This window comes from Ranitomeya imitator, chromosome 1 (assembly GCF_032444005.1).
Source record: "Ranitomeya imitator isolate aRanImi1 chromosome 1, aRanImi1.pri, whole genome shotgun sequence".
In the NCBI taxonomy this organism is placed as follows: domain Eukaryota; kingdom Metazoa; phylum Chordata; class Amphibia; order Anura; family Dendrobatidae; genus Ranitomeya; species Ranitomeya imitator.
The window spans coordinates 783333083-783350943 of NC_091282.1; the positions used below are offsets into that span (position 1 = coordinate 783333083).

At 48.3% G+C, this 17861-nt stretch overlaps 1 protein-coding gene across 4 annotated transcripts in view; it reads left to right on the plus strand.

Moving 5' to 3' along the window:
• PPP4R4 (protein phosphatase 4 regulatory subunit 4) overlaps positions 1-17861 on the plus strand; it is a 128119-nt gene that overhangs the window by 90411 nt on the left and 19847 nt on the right. The gene's annotated exons all lie outside the window — the stretch shown is intronic.

The following is a 17861-nucleotide window of genomic DNA, read 5'->3' on the forward strand; positions in this document are numbered from 1 at the left end:
GTCTCCTTTGCAGAAAAGCACCCCCAAAGTATGATGTTTCCCCCACCATGCTTCACGGTTGGGACGGTGTTCTTGGGGTTAAACTCATCTTTCTTTTTCCAAACACAGCAAGTGGATTTGACACCATAAAGATTTATTTTCTCCTTCGCCTCATTGGTGGACACAGACCATGGGTGTATGCTGCTTGCTACTACGAGGCTGACACTAAGTTAACACAAAAAGAGTTAGCTCCTCCTCTGCAGTATACACCCTCGTGCTGGCTCCCAGAGAACCAGTTCTTGCTTAGTGTCCGTAGAAGGCACCCAGGTCTGGTCTTCAGACCTACAGCTCTTTACTATTTTATTTTTACCAATTTTTACATTTTTCCAAGTGGAATGAAAGGGCGACGGATCCTTTCAAGGTTCTGATCTCCCCGAACCATCAACAGGCGAGCACGGAGAGTGTCGCCTCTCTGTATCCTCTCCTGCGACATGGGATGCACTGATCTCCCCACACCCCTAACGGACGAGCACATGGAGTGTCGCCTCCATGTATCCTCTTCCTTAGCCAGGCCTAATGCCGGACATTTAGCCCTGTCCCAAAGTAGAATGAGGAACAGCATCCAGTACAGGTGAAAAAAATAGAAAAAACTTTATTCCGCCATCATACAACGTTTCGACCAATGGTGGTGTTTATCAAGTATCATACTTGATAAAGACCAACATTGGTCGAAATGTTGTATGATGGCGGAATAAAGTTTTTTTTCTATTTTTTTTCACCTGGAATGGATGCTGTTCCTCATTCTACTTTTGGAGTTACTATGTCCAATTTGGTCTAAGGACTTGGAGCGTGCATCTCATTTCTCTTCTGATGTGCTGTCAGCTGCTTTCTCACTTAGCCCTGTCCCATCCTAGGGGATTTGACCCCTTGGATGTACAGTGGCCCCTCTTTTGGCATCCGAGCAGCCACCACTGCACCACCACTGTTAAAGCCGATGGTACAAGGAGGCGGACGGTCCTTCTCCACTTCCCTTCTAAAGGGATGGTGGATTGAGAGTATTCCCACACAGCACGAGAAGTGCCTCTGAGATCTCGGGGGTCATCTTTCTCCCCCAAGACCGCCTCAGAACACACTAACTGCCATCAGGACCCGGCAGCAGGTGTTCTCAGTGCAGGGACCACGCAGTTGGAGAAACGCAGAAGGAGCTGGGACACAGACCTGGGTAAGGGAGCGCTGAATTATACATACCTCTTCCCTGTTGTAACACCTTTTCTTAGCAGTATCCCTTCGCAGCAGTCCCTATTATTATAGGGCCACATTAAAGGGTACATCATGTCCCAGCCTAAGGCATCTAAAAAGTCTAACAAGACTATCGCTATATTCTTTACTTCATGCTCCTCCTGCCAGTCTGCGTTTCCTAAGGCTCAGAGTTTGCCTCTGTGCAATGCCTGTGACCCCAACTGCGCTCAGGAGCCCTCCGCTGCCACCAAGCCCAGTGTACCTAGTCTCCCTGAGTGGGCTTCGTCACTGTCTCAATCCATGGCTCACTGGCCAAAGCGATTGAATCCCTCCGTGATCCTTCGGGGGACCGGAGCATTTCCAGGACTGATGTAGACGGATCCTTCCCAAGCCAGGAGCAGAAGGTTAGCAGGAGCCGAAAGCACTCTAGAAGCCATCAGGCACCTAGAAAACGGATCCGTAGCACATCTCCTGAGCAGACACGTGCCTTGTCGCCTCAGAGCTCTGTTTCTCACTCTCCCTCTCCAGAGGTCAGTAGCGAACATGAATCTGAGTGTGAATCTGATGGTTCCTTAGATCCGGATTCACCAGATTTTCAGAAAACAGTGGATTCGCTAATAGAGGCTGTCAACCAGGCTTTAAATGTTGGGAAGATTCCGACTCCGCCCCGGATCAAATCGTGTCCTTTAAGAGGATTAAACGCTCTCATAAGGCATTTTCTATTCATCTTGAATTTAGAGCCATAGTTAATAGGCACAGAGAACACCTGGATAAATGCTTCACAGGACAAAGGCCTCTTGAAGAAAGTATCCTTTTTCAGCTGATCTGAAAAAAGATTGAGCTGAATCTCCAGCGGTAGATCCCCCAGTATCCCGCCTAGCGTTCAAAACTCTCCTGCCTGTGCCGGATGGCTCATCCATCAAAAATCCCACGGACCGTCAGATAGCTTGGCCCGCTTTGTTTTTGAGGCCTCAGGTTCGGCTCTCTATCCATCCTTTGCCACAGCATGGGTAGCTAAGGCAATGGTTTTCTGATTAGACTCCTTAGCTACTTCACTTCAGAGTAGTAACCTTCCTTGGCAGGCGATTACCTGGTACATTCATCCTTGGATGCGGCCGGCTGTGCTGCTCAGTCAGCAGCCAATGCCATCATTATCAGAATGACACTATGGCTCAGAGAGTGGAAGGCGGACTCTGCATCAAAAAAGTCTCTCACCTACTTTCCTTATCAAAGCGGTCACTTATTTGGAGAAAAGCTGGATGAGCTTATTTCCCATGCTACGGGAGGAAAGAGTAAATTCCTTCCCCAACAGAGACTAAAGGTACCTTCACACTAAACAACTTCACAACGATATCGCTAGCGATCTGTGACGTTGCAGCGTCCTGGCTAGCGATATCATTGTGTTTGACACGCAGCAGCGATCAGGATCCTGCTGTGATGTCGTTGGTCGGAGCTAGAAGGCCAGCACTTTCTTTCGTCGCTGGACTTCCTGTTGACATCGCTGAATCGGCGTGTGTGACACCGATTCAGCGATGTCTTCACTTGTAACCAGGGTAAACATCGGGTTACTAAGTGCAGGGCCGCGCTTAGTAACCCGATGTTTACCCTGGTTACCATCGTAAAAGTAAAAAAAACAAACACTACATACTTACCTTCTGCTGTCTGTCCCCGGCGCTGTGCTTCTCTGCACTCATCCTGCATCCTGTGTCAGCGTCGGCCAGCCGGAAAGCACAGCGGTGACGTCACCGCTCTGCTTTCCGGTCGCTGTGCTCACAGTCAGTGCAGGAAAGCACAGCGCCGGGGACAGACAGCGGTAGGTAAGTATGTAGTGTTTGTTTTTTTTACTTTTACGATGGTAACCATGGTAAACATCGGGTTACTAAACGCGGCCCTGCGCTTAGTAACCCGATGTTTACCCTGGTTACCGGCATCGTTGGTCGCTGGAGAGCTGTCTGTGTGACAGCTCTCCAGCGACGCTGCAGTGATCGACATCATTGTCGGTATCGCTGCAGCGTCGCTTAGTGTGAAGGTACCTTAAGGCTACTTTCACACTAGCGTCGGTACGGGCCCGTCGCAGTGCGTCGGGCCGACGTACCGACGCATACTGTGAAATAAAATCACAACGGGGGCAGCGGATGCAGTTTTTCAACGCATCCGCTGCCCCCATTGTAAGGTCCGGGGAGAAGGGGGTGGAGTTCCGGCCGCGCATGCATGGAACTTTTTTTTGTCCCAACGGACTGCAAAAACACGACGCATCCGTCGCATGACTGATGCGACGTGTGGCAATCCGTCGCAATGCTTCGCTAATGAAAGTCTATGGAGAAAAAACGCATCCTGCAGGCAAATTTGCAGGATGCGTTTTTTCTCCAAAACGACGCATTGCGACGGAGGCCAAACGACGCTAGTGTGAAAGTAGCCTTAGGCGTCCCTTTCGGAGACAGCAACAAATCCGTTTCTGTTCCTTTCGCTCCACTCCAGGCTGGGCCACTACCACTACTTCATCCGGTTCAGGACGTTCTCCACGAAGGAGTGGAGGAGCTCAGGTCTCGTACAGACCTAACCAGCATTTGAAATCCCGACCCAAGCAGTCGAGACCTAAAGGTCCTAGGTCCCAGAGATTTTCTTCATACTGACTTCCAGCGCTATCTGGTTGACACCGACAGGGTAGGCGGCCACCTACCTTCGTCAGGTCTGGCTTTCCTTCGTCTCCTACGAGTGAGAGTGATCTGGCGTCGTCCGGACACAAGATCGACTTTGCTACGCGCCCTCTTTCACATTTCTTTTTTTCCCGTCCTCCCTCTTCAGAGGCAAGAGCAAACGCTTTCTCCCGGGCCATAGACTCACTGCGTCATGATTGCGTCATTGTCCCCGTCCCAGAAAGCGAAAGGTTTCAGAGTTTCTATTTGAACTTTTTCATCGTCCCAAAGATGGACGGAAAGGTAAGACCCATACTAGACCTCAAACTTCTAAACAAGTTTGTCAAGGTCTGTCATTTCCCCATGGAATGTCTGCGCTCAGTTATCACTTCCCTGGAAGAGGGAGAATTCTTGGCTTCAATCGACATCCGAGACGCTTGCTTACATATTCCGATTTTTTTTTCCCCCCCTCACCAGAGATTCCTGCGCTTTGCTGACCAGTATTTTCAATTCACGGCCCTGGCCTTTGACCTCGCTACGGCCCCCAGAGTATTCACAAAGGTCATGGCGGCTGTCATGTCCCATCCTGCACTCTCAGGGTGTGATCGTTCTGCCCTATCTGGACGACCTGTTGATCAAGGGTCCGTCTTTCCACGACTGCGCAGAGTCCGTTCACATTACTTGCGATACCCTTTCTCACCTGGGCTGGCTGAGACACTTAAGCAAATCTCTCCTGTTCCAGTCCAACAGATTTCCTTTCTAGGAAAGTACCTGGACTCGTCTCGGGGGTTGGTAATTCCCCCTCCAGACAAGGTCTTAGCCCTTCAACAAGGAGCCTGAGCGCTTCGTCAGTCTTCCCCTCACTCCGTCCGTGCAATGAGGGTACTAGGAAAGATGGTGGCCTCAATGGAAGCGCTTCCTTTTGCCAAACTGCACCTTCGTCCCCTACAACATGCCCTCCTGGTAATTTGGGACAGAAACCCATTCTCTCTCGACCACAGGTGCCACTTGTCCCTGCAGGTCAGAGAGACTCTCATGTGGTGGACGTTGAATTCTTCCCTCAACCGGGAAAAGTCTTTCCTACCCGTTCAATGGCTGGTACTGACTACCGATGCCAGTCTTTCATCTGGGAAGCAGTCTTCCGCCACCACACTGCTCAAGACCGCTAGTCAGTTCACGATTCGAAGTTACATAGTAACATAGTTATTAAGGTTGAAGGAAGACTTTAAGTCCATCTAGTTCAACCCATAGCCTAACCTAACATGCCTTAACATATTGATCCAGAGGAAGGCAAAAAAAATCCATGTGGCAAAGAGTAAGCTCCACATTGGGGAAAAAAATTCTTTCCCGACTCCACAGACAGCAATCAGACTAGTTCCCTGGATCAACACACTATTAAGGAATCTAGTATATATAACCTGTAACATTATACTTTTTCAAGAAAGGCATCCAATCCCCTCTTAAATTTTAGGAGGGAATCACTCATTACAACATCATACGGCAGAGAGTTCCATAGTCTCACTCCTCTTACAGTAAAGAATCCGCGTCTGTTATTATGTCTCATGTCTATGATTAAAAAGATCATCAGAAAGGTCTTTGTACTGTCCCCTCATATATTTATACATATATATAAGATCACTTCTTAGCCTTTGTTTTTCCAAACTAAATAGCCCTAAGTGTAATTGGATCGCCCCCACGTAAGGGCAATGGGGTACTTGGTACTGGGTCCTTCAGTTCCCTCAGCGAGGATGTCACGGTGGCCCGACCCGGACCGTGGCCCTAAGAGGGGCGCCCAATAAAAGGCAGAGTTCGTAGATAACGGTAGTATTCGTGACGCCACCTGTGGTATTCGGTCAGGGTGACCGACGCTGCTTAGGGGTCCGCTGGGGTGATGGAATGGCAGCTAGATGGTATACCTTCCCACAGGTGAAGTATATCCCCAGGGCTTCCCAGAAGTGTAGATGTTGATGGTGGATGGTGCAAGGTGCGGCGAATAACGAGGACACAATGTGTGCAGTCTCTTTACCTTTACTGAAGGCTTCAGGATCCACAGTCCAGAGTGCCGGATGACAGGGTAGGCAGAGTCCGGCCGGTCTGATGGCAAATCCAGAGTCCCCTTATCCAGGTGGAAATCAGTAGCCTTCCCCTTGCGCACAGTAACGTAGTAGGTCCCTACTTGCATTAGCTACCATAAGGTCCTCACTCTTGTTACTTCTCTCTATCTGTCCCCCAGATGGATAGGACATAACCCGTATGACGGTGGTGGCCTGAGGCTATTTTATAGGGACCCTAGAGATGCCCCTCCTCCGCGTTGCCACCTTGTCTGCTTAGGTGTTTAGGTCGGACAGCCAACTTGGAATCAACTGCCCTGCCGATCTCTGAAGTAAAGCGTAGAGTCTATTACTCCCTCGGTGTTCCGGCCACCGGATCTGCGCTCAGGTGGAGGCAGCATGCTTCTAGCTGGTCTCCCACTGTTGTTTCACTCCTGTTGCTATGACTTCTGTGCTCACTCACTACGGTACACTTCCTTTCTGGTCCTTTCTTAGGAGGCTGCCGCATGGGTTGCAGGCGCAACTCCGTGTCCTTCTTTCCCACTGAGCCGCTGATGTGCTTTCTTGTTCCTCTGTGCTTTCTTGTTCCTCTGTCTGCCTGACAGGAATTCCCTGGGCCGAGCCCAGGCTGCTACTCTCAATCTCCTGCTTCTGGCTCCAACTGTCTGACTCCCTAACCAACCCACCAGTTTTACCCTTTGTGAGGAGTGGCCTAGTACATAAAACCCTTAGCTCCCCCTGGTGGACCAGCGTGTGAAGTGTGTGTGTGGCTGTGATACCTGGCAGGGTGAACTCTTTCGGTGCCATCAGATGTAACATCGCTCCCCCTGGTGGAAGAACGACATTACTGCAACGACCAGGACTCTGGGGCGCTGCATAATAACCTATCTTGGTATTGCAGACCCCCCAATCCTCTAATAACCTTGGTCGCTCTTCTCTGCACCCGCTCTAGTTCAGCTATGTCTTTCTTATACACCGGAGACCAGAACTGTACACAGTATTCTAAGTGTGGTCGAACTAGTGACTTGTATAGAGGTAAAATTATGTTGTCCTCATGAGCATCTATGTCTCTTTTAATGCATCCCATTATTGTATTTGCCTTTGTAGCAGCTGCCTGACACTGGCCACTAAATGTGAGTTTGTCATCCACCCATACACCCAGGTCTTTTTCATTGACGGTTTTGCCCAGAATTTTACAATTAAGCACAAAGTTATACATCTTATTACTTCTACCCAAGTGCATGATCTAAGTTACCGATCAACGTTCTGGAGATCCGTGCTAATTGGCTGGCCCTGCAACAGTTCCATCATCTTCTAGCGGGTCACGCCATCCGTATTCAATCAGACAATGCTACGGCTGTGGCATACATCAATAATCAAGGGGGTACCCGCTGCAGGGCGGCCATGTCCGAGGTAACTCACATCTTTCAATGGGCAGAGAACAACCACTCTGTGATCTCAGCGGTGCACATTCCAGGAGTGGAAAACTGGATGGTGGACTTCCTCAGCCATCAGGGTCTCACCTCGGGAGAGTGGGAGCTTCATCTGGAAGTCTTCAACCAGATCGGTCTTCGCTGGGAGACCCCAGATGTGAATCTCATGGTGTCTAGACTGAATGCCAAGTTTCCCCCTTTAAAAAGCGAGGTCTCGAGATCCAAGAGCAATCAGAGTGGATGCTCTGGTTCTTTTGTGGCGCCAACCAATTCTGCCTTTTGTACATTTTTCCCCCTCTACCGTTACTCCCCAGAGTAATCAGGAAGATCAAGGCGGAAGGAGTCCCAGTGATCCTGGTCCCTCCGGATTGGCCACGCTGTGCATGGTTCGCAGAGTTGGTACGCCACATCGCTGACATACCCTGGAGGCTGCCGGATTGGCCAGATCTGCTTTCCCAGGGTCCAATCTACTACCAGAACTCAGGGGCCCTGTGTTTAATGGCGTGGCCTTTGAATCCTGGGTCTTGACCCAGGCTGGGTTTTTTTCAACAGGTCATTTCCACTATGGTTAGTGCCCGTAAACCCACATTGGTTCATATTTATCACCGTACCTGGAAGACATTTTTTGCTTGGTGCAAGGATTGCGGTCTTTCACCTCTCGTCTTCTCCGTTCCCACCATTTTAGAGTTCCAACAAGCCGGTCTGGACTCCGGCCTGGCACTCAGCTCTCTTAAGGGTCAAGGTTAAGGTTAAGACCTTTCTTCAAGGGGTGTCACACGTCGCTCCTCCCTATCATATGCCTTTAGAGCCTTGGGACCTCAACTTGGTGCTAAGTGCCCTTCAGGAACCTCCCTTTGAACCGCTTCAGGACATTTTGTTGGTTTTTCTGTGCTGAAAGGTTGCCTTCCTTGTGGCAGTCACATCGATCAGAAGAGTTTCGGAATTAGCCACCTTATCATGCCAGGCTCTGTAACGCTCGCGCCCAGACTGGTCCGTGCGGGGGTGTGACCCCACTGGACCATAGACCAGACTTCCCTGGAAGGGGCGTAACTAAGTAGCTTCCTAGGTGTTCGCTGGAGCCTCTGATGGTGAGGTCAGACTTGTGCGGCAGGTAGCTACCAGGTACCACTCCAGGGTGGAGTCTGAATGTGGATGCTGATCCCACCGGGGGACAGGACATAGGCAGGCACGAACGGCAGTGACACTGGTTGACTGACTGGTACGACAGAGGCCCTGACGAGCAGACTGGCTTGACAGAGATACAGGCAGGCACGGGCACGACTCGGCAGACACGTATGGCACTGTGGCAGACAGGCGGGCACGGCTGGGACACTGGCAGGACAAGAGGACTGAACTGGTACACTGGCAGGACCGGTATACAGGCAGGTATGTAAAACATGTAAGAACTTGTTCAGACAGGAGGGTTTACGAGAACAGGTAGAGAAAGACCGCAAGGAGCGGAGCAAAGCAGAAGAACAGGAGAAGCACAGGAGGTGGAGCCAAGAGCAGGAGGCGGAGCCAAGTACAGAAACGCAGGAGGCGGAGGCAAGAGCAGGAGACGTAGAGACGGAGCAAGATTGAACAGCAAGGAGTGCAGCCATAGAGCTAAGTCACAGTGCAGAGACGAGCAGGGCAAAGCCACAGAGTGCAGAGACAAGAGCAGAGCAAGCCAAGACACAGAGTGCAGAGCCGAGTGCAGAGCAAAGCAAGACACAGAGTGCAGAGCCGAGAGCAGAGCAAAGCAAGACACAGAGTGCAGAGCCGAGAGCAGAACAAATCAAGACACAGAGTGCATAGACAAGAGCAGAGCAGGACACAGAGGGCAGAGCCAAGAGCAGAGCAGAGCAAGACACAGAGGGCAGAGCCGAGTGCAGAGCAAGACACAGAGGGCAGAGCTGAGATCAGAGCAAAACACAGAGGGCAGAGCTGAGATCAGATCAAAACACAGAGGGCAGAGCCGAGAGCAGAGCAAAACACAGAGGGCAGAGCTGAGAGCAGAGCAGAGCAGAGAGGTGCTGAGCCACTGGTAGCGGCAAACAGAGCAGAGAGATAAGGCAGAGGTACACACAGCAAAGTGGAAATGGTTAACAAGCAAGGAGACAACAGGAAGGGACATAGACCAGAGTTCAGACAGGGACAGACACATATACAAGAACTGGATATGGATACAGGCCTGCGGAATGCAGGTCTCAGAGTCGGACACAGAAGTAACAGAACACAGATTCAGACCAAGGTACAACGCCCCACTGGGTGGCGGACACAGAACACAGACTAGGGTACGACGCCCCACTGGGTGGCGAACACAGACCAGGGTACTACGCCCCACTGGGTGGCGGACACAGACAGAGCCAGACACCTCAGCAGCAAAGTACTGACTGAGGAAGTAAGTTTGCTCCGGCGTCCTCCAATGGGTGAGGACACCTTAAGAATCAGAGGCCTCAAGGCTATTGGCCAGAGACACCTTAGGGAGGTGCACACAGACTGAATAAGAAACAGGAGTTGCTGGCCCCCCGCGTCCCCGTCCCCCCCTATGCACACAGACAGAAAGTGTACACAGAGCAAGCGGCCATGAAGCACACGGCATGGAACCGGCAGCAGTCAGATCTCACAGCATGGCCTGGGGTGAGTGAGTTGATGTGTCAAACAGATGGGGGATGGAAGGCCATGCAGTGATTTCGGCAGGGTTGTTACAGGCGCCTTTCCTTAATTTCCATCAGGACAAGTTTGTCCTCAGGCCGTTGCCATAATTTTTGCCAAAGGTCGTTTCGTCCTTCCATCTTAACGAGGACATTGTTCTTCCTTCTTTTTGTACGGCCCCTATTCACAGGGTTGAAAGAGTTCTCCACACTCTGGACCGGGTCAGAGCTTTGCGAAGGTGCATCTCAAGGAATGTGTCCTTCAGAAGAACAGATGCTCTGTTCGTTCTCCCGGAAGTTCACAGGAAGGGTCTTGCCGCTTCTAAGGCTACGATAGCCAGGTGGATTCGTTCCACCATCCAGGAGTCATATCGAGTCAGAAGTCAGCCCATCCGAGTGGGAATCAGGGCACACTCCACTCGGGTGGTGGGGGCTTCTTTGGTCATTCGGCATCAGGCGACGGCGGAGCAGGTCTGTAAAGCTGCGACTTGGTCCAGTTTAGATACCTTCGCAAAGCACTATAATATTCACTCTCAGGCTTCAGCGGATGCGAGTCTGGGCTGAAGAATTCTGCAGGCAGCGGTGGCGCACATTTAGGCAATTGTTGCATCAGGCCTAATACTTTGTGGTTTTTTCCCACCCAGGGCCTGCTTTGGGACGTCCCATTGTCTCTGTTCCCCAATGAGGCGAAGGAGAAACAGGGATTTTTGTGTACTCACCATAAAATCCTTTTCTCCAAGCCACTCATTGGGGGACTCAGCACCCACCCTGTTAGCCTAATGGCTTATATGGCTTTTGCCTGTTCTTTTAAGTTGACTTGTTGTACTCTTCTATGTTGTTCCTGTTTATTCCTACTGCTTTTGCACCGAACTGGTTCTCTGGGAGCCAGCACAAGGGTGTATACTGCAGAGGAGGAGCTAACTTTTTTTTTGTGTTAACTTAGTGTCAGCCTCCTAGTGGCAAGCAGAATACACCTATGGTCTGTGTCCCCCAATGAGTGGCTTGGAGAAAAGGATTTTGCAGTGAGTGCACAAAAATCCCTGTTTTGTCTCATCTTACTACATGACCTTCTCCCCTGCCTTCTCAGGATCATCCAGATCGTCATTGGTGAACTTCAAACGGGCCTGGACATGTGCTGGTGTGAGCAGGGGGGCCATGTAATCCATGACAGCGTAGTGAGTTACTAACAGTAATGTTTGAGACTGTGGTCCCAGCTCTCTGCAGGTCATTGACTAGGTCCTCCAGTATAGTTCTGGCTGATTCCTGACCTTTCTCAGATTCATCCTTACCCCACAAGGCGAGATCCCACATGGAGCCCCAGATTGAGGAAGATTGACAGTCATCTTGTGGTTTCTTCCATTTTCTAATAATTATACCAACAGTTGTTACCTTCTCACCAAGCTGCTTGCCTGTTGTCCTGTACCCTATCCCAGCCTTGTGCAGTTCTACAATTGTGGCCCTGGTGTCCGTAGACAGCTCTTTGGTCTTGGCCATGGTGGAGAGGTTGGAGTGTGATTGAGTGTGTGGACAGGTGTCTTTTATACAGATAACGAGGTCAAACAGGTGCAATTAAGGCAATGTGCACATTTTGCGGATCTGTTGCGGATCCGCAGCATTTTTTCTGCGCTTAATTGCACCAAGTCCACAAAGGATTGCTCAAGCAAGGTTAATCAGTGGGAATCCAGAATTGTTGTGTACATGCTGCGGAAAATTCCATCCTGATTCGCAGCGTTTTATTTTCCACGGCATGTCAATTCTTTTTGCGGATCTGCAGCGTTTTTGCACCCATTCACTGACATTGAGTCAGTCAAATCCGCTGCCAAAAACGCTGCAGAAAGGAAATGATGTCAGGGGGAAGAGTGTGTGGGCTGTATGGGGCAGAGAATGTGTTTGGGGCGGAGAATATGTGTGTGGGACGGAGAATGTGTGAGCAGAGAATATGTCAGTGTGTGTCTGTCTGCAGGTGTGTGTGTGTGTGTGTGTGTGTACCCAGGCGTCGTCTGATGGGGCTGCTACTCCCATCCGGCTAGGTCTGCTGTCACATATAAGGCTGCCGTCACACTAGCAGTATTTGGTCAGTATTTTACATCAGTATTTGTAAGCCAAAACCAGGAGTGGAACAAATAGAGGAAAAGTATAATAGAAACATATGCACCACTTCTGGATTTATCACCCACTCCTGGTTTTGGCTTACAAATACTGATGTAAAATACTGACCAAATACTGCTAGTGTGACGGCAGCCTAACCGTGACAGCATGAGCCGACGATGGGATAGTAGTCCCATCATCCGACACCTGTGTTCAATTGTAAAAAAAAAAAAATATTTCCATAATTGCATACAATATGCATACTCACCAAACACCTAATCCCCAATGCCCTCATCTCCTGCAAGCAATCAAAAATAATAAATCAACAAGGACTCACCTTTCCGCCATAGTCCATTTAATAACGCGTGTCCCATGACTATCTCACATGTAGAACAGTCACATCCGGAGATGTGACCGCTCTACCCAACCTCCAGCGATACACTGCGGGAGCGATTACCTCCTGTCAGTGTATCACTGAGCCGCCGCAAGAGTTCACCGGAGTTCATCAGCTGATCAGCTCCTTTGCTCTCGCTTGCGGCACCACTGTGTGAGAAAATTCTCACGCAGCGGTGCCGTAAGTGAGAGCACTGGAGCTGATTAACTCCGGTGAATTCTCAGTGATACACTGCGGGAGTGATTACCTCCTGTCAGTGTATCGCCGGAGGCCAGGTAGAGTGGTCACATCTCCCGATGTGACTGTTCTACTTGTGAGATCGTCGTGGGACACTCGGTAATGGACTACGTCGGACAGGGCGTATTATATGTTGGTTTATTATTTTATTTCTGTTGCAGGAGACTAGGGCATCGGGGATTAGGCTTTCCGCAAGTATGGTAAATTAAAATTAAATAAAGGAGTCTGTGTGATAATTTCAAATAAAGGACTTTATTCTGGCCATGTTTTTATTTACCATGTAACTATGGGGTTAGTAATTGATAGGTATCTTGTAGACGCCTCTCCATTACTAACCTGTGGGCTTGATGTCACCTGACAATTCAAAGGTGACATCAACCCCACAAATATGAACGCCACTTGCCACCGCTACAGGGTAAGTGGGAAGAGCAAGGCTAAGTGCCAGAATTGGCTCATCTATAAGATGCACCACTTCTGGGACGGCTGAGAGCTGATGTATTTAACCTGGAGGAGGGTGCCAATATCGATGGCCCCTTCCCAGTCTATTAATATCAGCCCGCAACTGTCTGCCTAGCCTTTGCTGGTTCGATTTTGTAGGGGGACCCCATGTCGGTTTTAACCAGTAAAGGCTAAGCAAACAGCTGTGAGCTGATATTCATAGCCTGGGAACCTTTATGGCTATTGGCTCCTTCCCAGAATATTAACATTTGCCCTCAGCCATCGGCTTTCCCTCTGCTGGTTATTAAAATTATGCGGGAGCCCATGCAATTTTTTTTTTTTAAATGTTTTGAAAAATAAACAGATATTGCATTTCACACAGATTTCTGACAGTTGCTTTTTTGTTACATCTAGTGATGAGCGAATTTACTCGTTACTCAAGATTTCTTGAGCATGCTTGGGGGTCCTCCGAGTATTTTTTAGTGCTCAGAGTTTTAGTTTTTCTTGCCGCAGCTGAATGATTTACATCTGTTAGCCAGCTTAAGTACATGTGGGGATTCCCTAGCAACCAGGCAACCCCCACATGTACTTATGCTGGCTATCAGATGTAAATCATTCAGCTGCGGCAAGAAAAACTAAATCTCCGAGCACTAACTAATACTCGGAGGACCCCAGAGCGTGCTTGGGAAATCTCGAGTAAGGCCCGGATCACACATGAGAGAAACACGTCCGTGTCTTGCATGTGAAATCCAAGCTCTGGTGCTTGCGCATGGAGCATGCGGCTCCATGTGTTCCTATGCGGGCGCACGCTCCGCTCCACAGTGCCGGCGCCAGAGCTTGGATTTCACATGCGAGACACGGACGTGTTTCTCGCATGTGTGATCCCGGCCTTACGAGTATACTCGCTCATCACTGGTTACAACATATGTAGTTTAATTATGTTAATGCTGCTACATAGGCTGGGGTGTGTGTGTGTGTGTATGTATATGTCTTTATTAACACACACACACACACACACGGGGTTAACCCCTTAACCCCCGGAGCTTTTTTTTGTTTTTCTTTCCCCTTCTTTCCAGAGCCATAATTTTTTTATTTTTCTGTCAATATGGCCATGTGAGGGCTTACCGTATTTTTTGCGGGACGAGTTGTACTTTTGAATTATACCAAGTGCGATGAAATTGCAAAAGAAAGTGCAATCCCATACTTGTTTTTTGTTTGGCTTTTTTGCCAGGTTTACTAAATGCTAAAACTGAGCTGCCATTATGATTCTCCAGGTCATTACGAGTTCATAGACACCAAACATGTCTAGGTTCCCTTTTATCTAAGTGGTAAAAAAAATCCAAAATTTGGTTAAAAAAAAGCGCAATTTTCCGATGCCGGTAGTGTCTCCATTTTTCGTGATCTGGGGTCGGGTGAGGGCTTATTTTTTGCGTGCCGACCTGACTTTTTCCATGATACCACTTTTGTGCAGATACGATCTTTTGATCTCCCGTTATTGCATTTTAATGCAATGTCACGGCGACCAAAAAAAAAATATTTTCGCTTTTTTTTTTTTTTCTCGCCACACCGTTTAGCGATCAGGTTAATCCTTTGTTTTATTGATAGATCAGGCAATTCTGAACGCGGCGATACCAAAAATGTGTAGATTTGATTTTTTTTTTTCTTATTTTATTTTGAATAGGTCAAAAGGGGGGTGAGTTGAACTTTCATATATTTTTTTTTATATTTTTAAAAACATTTTTTTTAAATTTTGGCATGCTTTAATAGCCTCCATGGGAGGTTAGAAGCATCCACTACTCGATCGCCTCGGCTACATAGAGGTGATGCGCAGATCACCTCTATGCAGCAGAATTACAGGCTTTCTATGAGCGCCGACCACAGGCGCCAGCTCATAGCAATCTGCCATCAACAACCATAGAGGTCTCGACTAGACCTCTGGTTGTGATGGCAACGCAGCGATGACCCCCGATCACGTGACGGGAGTTAGTGGTGCCCGTACTTTCGGCCGCGCGGCCGGCAGCGCTTGTTAAATGCCGCTGTCAGAGTTTGACAGCGGCATTTAACTAGTTAATGCGGGCGGATCGTGATTCCGCTCGCGCCGTTTGCGGGCACATGTCCGCTGTTGAAAACAGCTGACATGCTGTGGCTTTGAAGGTGGGCTTACAACCGAAGCCCACCTCAAAGCGGGGGATACTGCCAACTGACGTACTATTCCGTCAGCTGGCACAAAGGGGTTAATATTAATGAGGGTATCTGGCTGAAGAGGTTGAACAAGGAAATTACATCACAATTCTTTTTTTATTTTAATATATCTTTACTTAGCTCTATGGATTTCCAAAATGCATGAAAATCAGTATCAAAAACGAATCAAATCCGCTTAAAGACTGCATGGATTTTCAACTGTGTTTTCTACCAAGAGAGGCAGAAACCACAACATGTGCACATAGCTTAATACTGGTAACGAGTGCAGAGTAGGAGGCTTCTTACAGAAAAACCAACAGGTCTGTGAGAGTCAGAATTCTTGCTGGTTGGTCGGTCGGTCGGTCATCAAATACTAATTTCTTTTTTTTAATTTAAATAGATTTTTATTAACAATAAACAGAAAAAGAGAAAACATCATTCTCTCATCCACATTTCAATATGTTACATACATCTTTTCTTAATTTAAGAATCCCCAACATACCCACAACAACCCACCCCCCCCTCCCCCACAGGACAGCTCATCCCAAGTCTAAACTCCCCTGAGGTCGCCAATGCCTCAAGTAGTTCTCACCTATCTGAAGCCTATAGTACCCAACTTCTATTACTCCTCATCCCAACTCAAGCCATGGAGACCACATTTTATTAAACATCTCTATTTTCCCCCGTCTCTTGTAAACACCTTTTTCCAGCTTTAGACCATGTTGTACATATTGAAGAAATTCCCTCCTCGCAGGTGGTTCTGCCTTTATCCAGTTCCGTGCTATCACTTTCCGAGCCATATACAGTAACCTAGCGATTGCAATCTTCCAGGTGTTGTCCACTCCTATTTCATCCACATATCCCAACAAGCATATTATCGGATCTCTCAGGACTCTACATTTATACGCTCCTTCCACCCGACTCAAAACTACCACCCAAAAAGCGGCCAATCTAGGACACGTCCACATCATATGATAAATTCCTGCATTCTCACACCCACACCTCGGACACTCAGAATCAGCACGCAACCCCGCTTTATGTAGCACTTCCGGAGATTTATATACTCTGTGTATAATATAGAGCTGCGACAACCTATACGGCTCACTCAATGACAATCGCGGAACCCACTCCAGCACCGATTCCCATGTCTCCTTCTCCACCGGGCCCAAGTCCCTCTCCCACTTAGCTCTGGCCTTTATGGGGAAATCTAACAGATACGTGTGCATAAGGTCCTTATATAGGGTGGAAATAACTCCCTTTGTAGTCCCGTCACCACATACAGTTAGGGCCAGAAATATTTGGACAGTGACACAAGTTTTGTTATTTTAGCTGTTTACAAAAACATGTTCAGAAATACAATTATATATATAATATGGGCTGAAAGTGCACACTCCCAGCTGCAATATGATAGTTTCCACATCCAAATCGGAGAAAGGGTTTAGGAATCATAGCTCTGTAATGCATAGCGTCCTCTTTTTCAAGGGACCAAAAGTAATTGGACAATGGACTCTAAGGGCTGCAATTAACTCTGAAGGCGTCTCCCTCGTTAACCTGTAATCAATGAAGTAGTTAAAAGGTCAGGGGTGGATTCCAGGTGTGTGGTTTTGCATTTGGAAGCTGTTGCTGTGAGCAGACAACATGCGGTCAAAGGAACTCTCAATTGAGGTGAAGCAGAACATCCTGAGGCTGAAAAAAAAGAAAAAATCCATCAGAGAGATAGCGGACATGCTTGGAGTAGCAAAATCAACAGTTGGGTACATTCTGAGAAAAAAGGAATTGACTGGTGAGCTTGGGAACTCAAAAAGGCCTGGGCGTCCACGGATGACAACAGTGGTGGATGATCGCCGCATACTTAATTTGGTGAAGAAGAACCCGTTCACAACATCAACTGAAGTCCAGAACACTCTCAGTGAAGTAGGTGTATCTGTCTCTAAGTCAACAGTAAAGAGAAGACTCCATGACAGTAAATACAAAGGGTTCACATCTAGATGCAAACCATTCATCAATACCAAAAATAGACAGGCCAGAGTTAAATTTGCAGAAAAACACCTCAAGAAGCCAGCTCAGTTCTGGAAAAGTATTCTATGGACAGATGAGACAAAGATCAACCTGTACCAGAATGATGGGAAGAAAAAAGTTTGGAGAAGAAAGGGAACGGCACATGATCCAAGGCACACCACATCCTCTGTAAAACATGGTGGAGGCAACGTGATGGCATGGGCATGCATGGCTTTCAATGGCACTGGGTCACTTGTGTTTATTGATGACATAAGAGCAGACAAGAGTAGCCGGATGAATTCTGAAGTGTACCGGGATATACTTTCAGCCCAGATTCAGCCAAATGCTGCAAAGTTGATTGGACGGCGCTTCATAGTACAGATGGACAATGACCCCAAGCATACAGCCAAAGCTACCCAGGAGTTCATGAGTGCCAAAAAGTGGAACATTCTGCAATGGCCAAGTCAATCTCCAGATCTAAACCCAATTGAGCATGCATTTCACTTGCTCAAATCCAGACTTAAGACGGAAAGACCCACAAACAAGCAAGA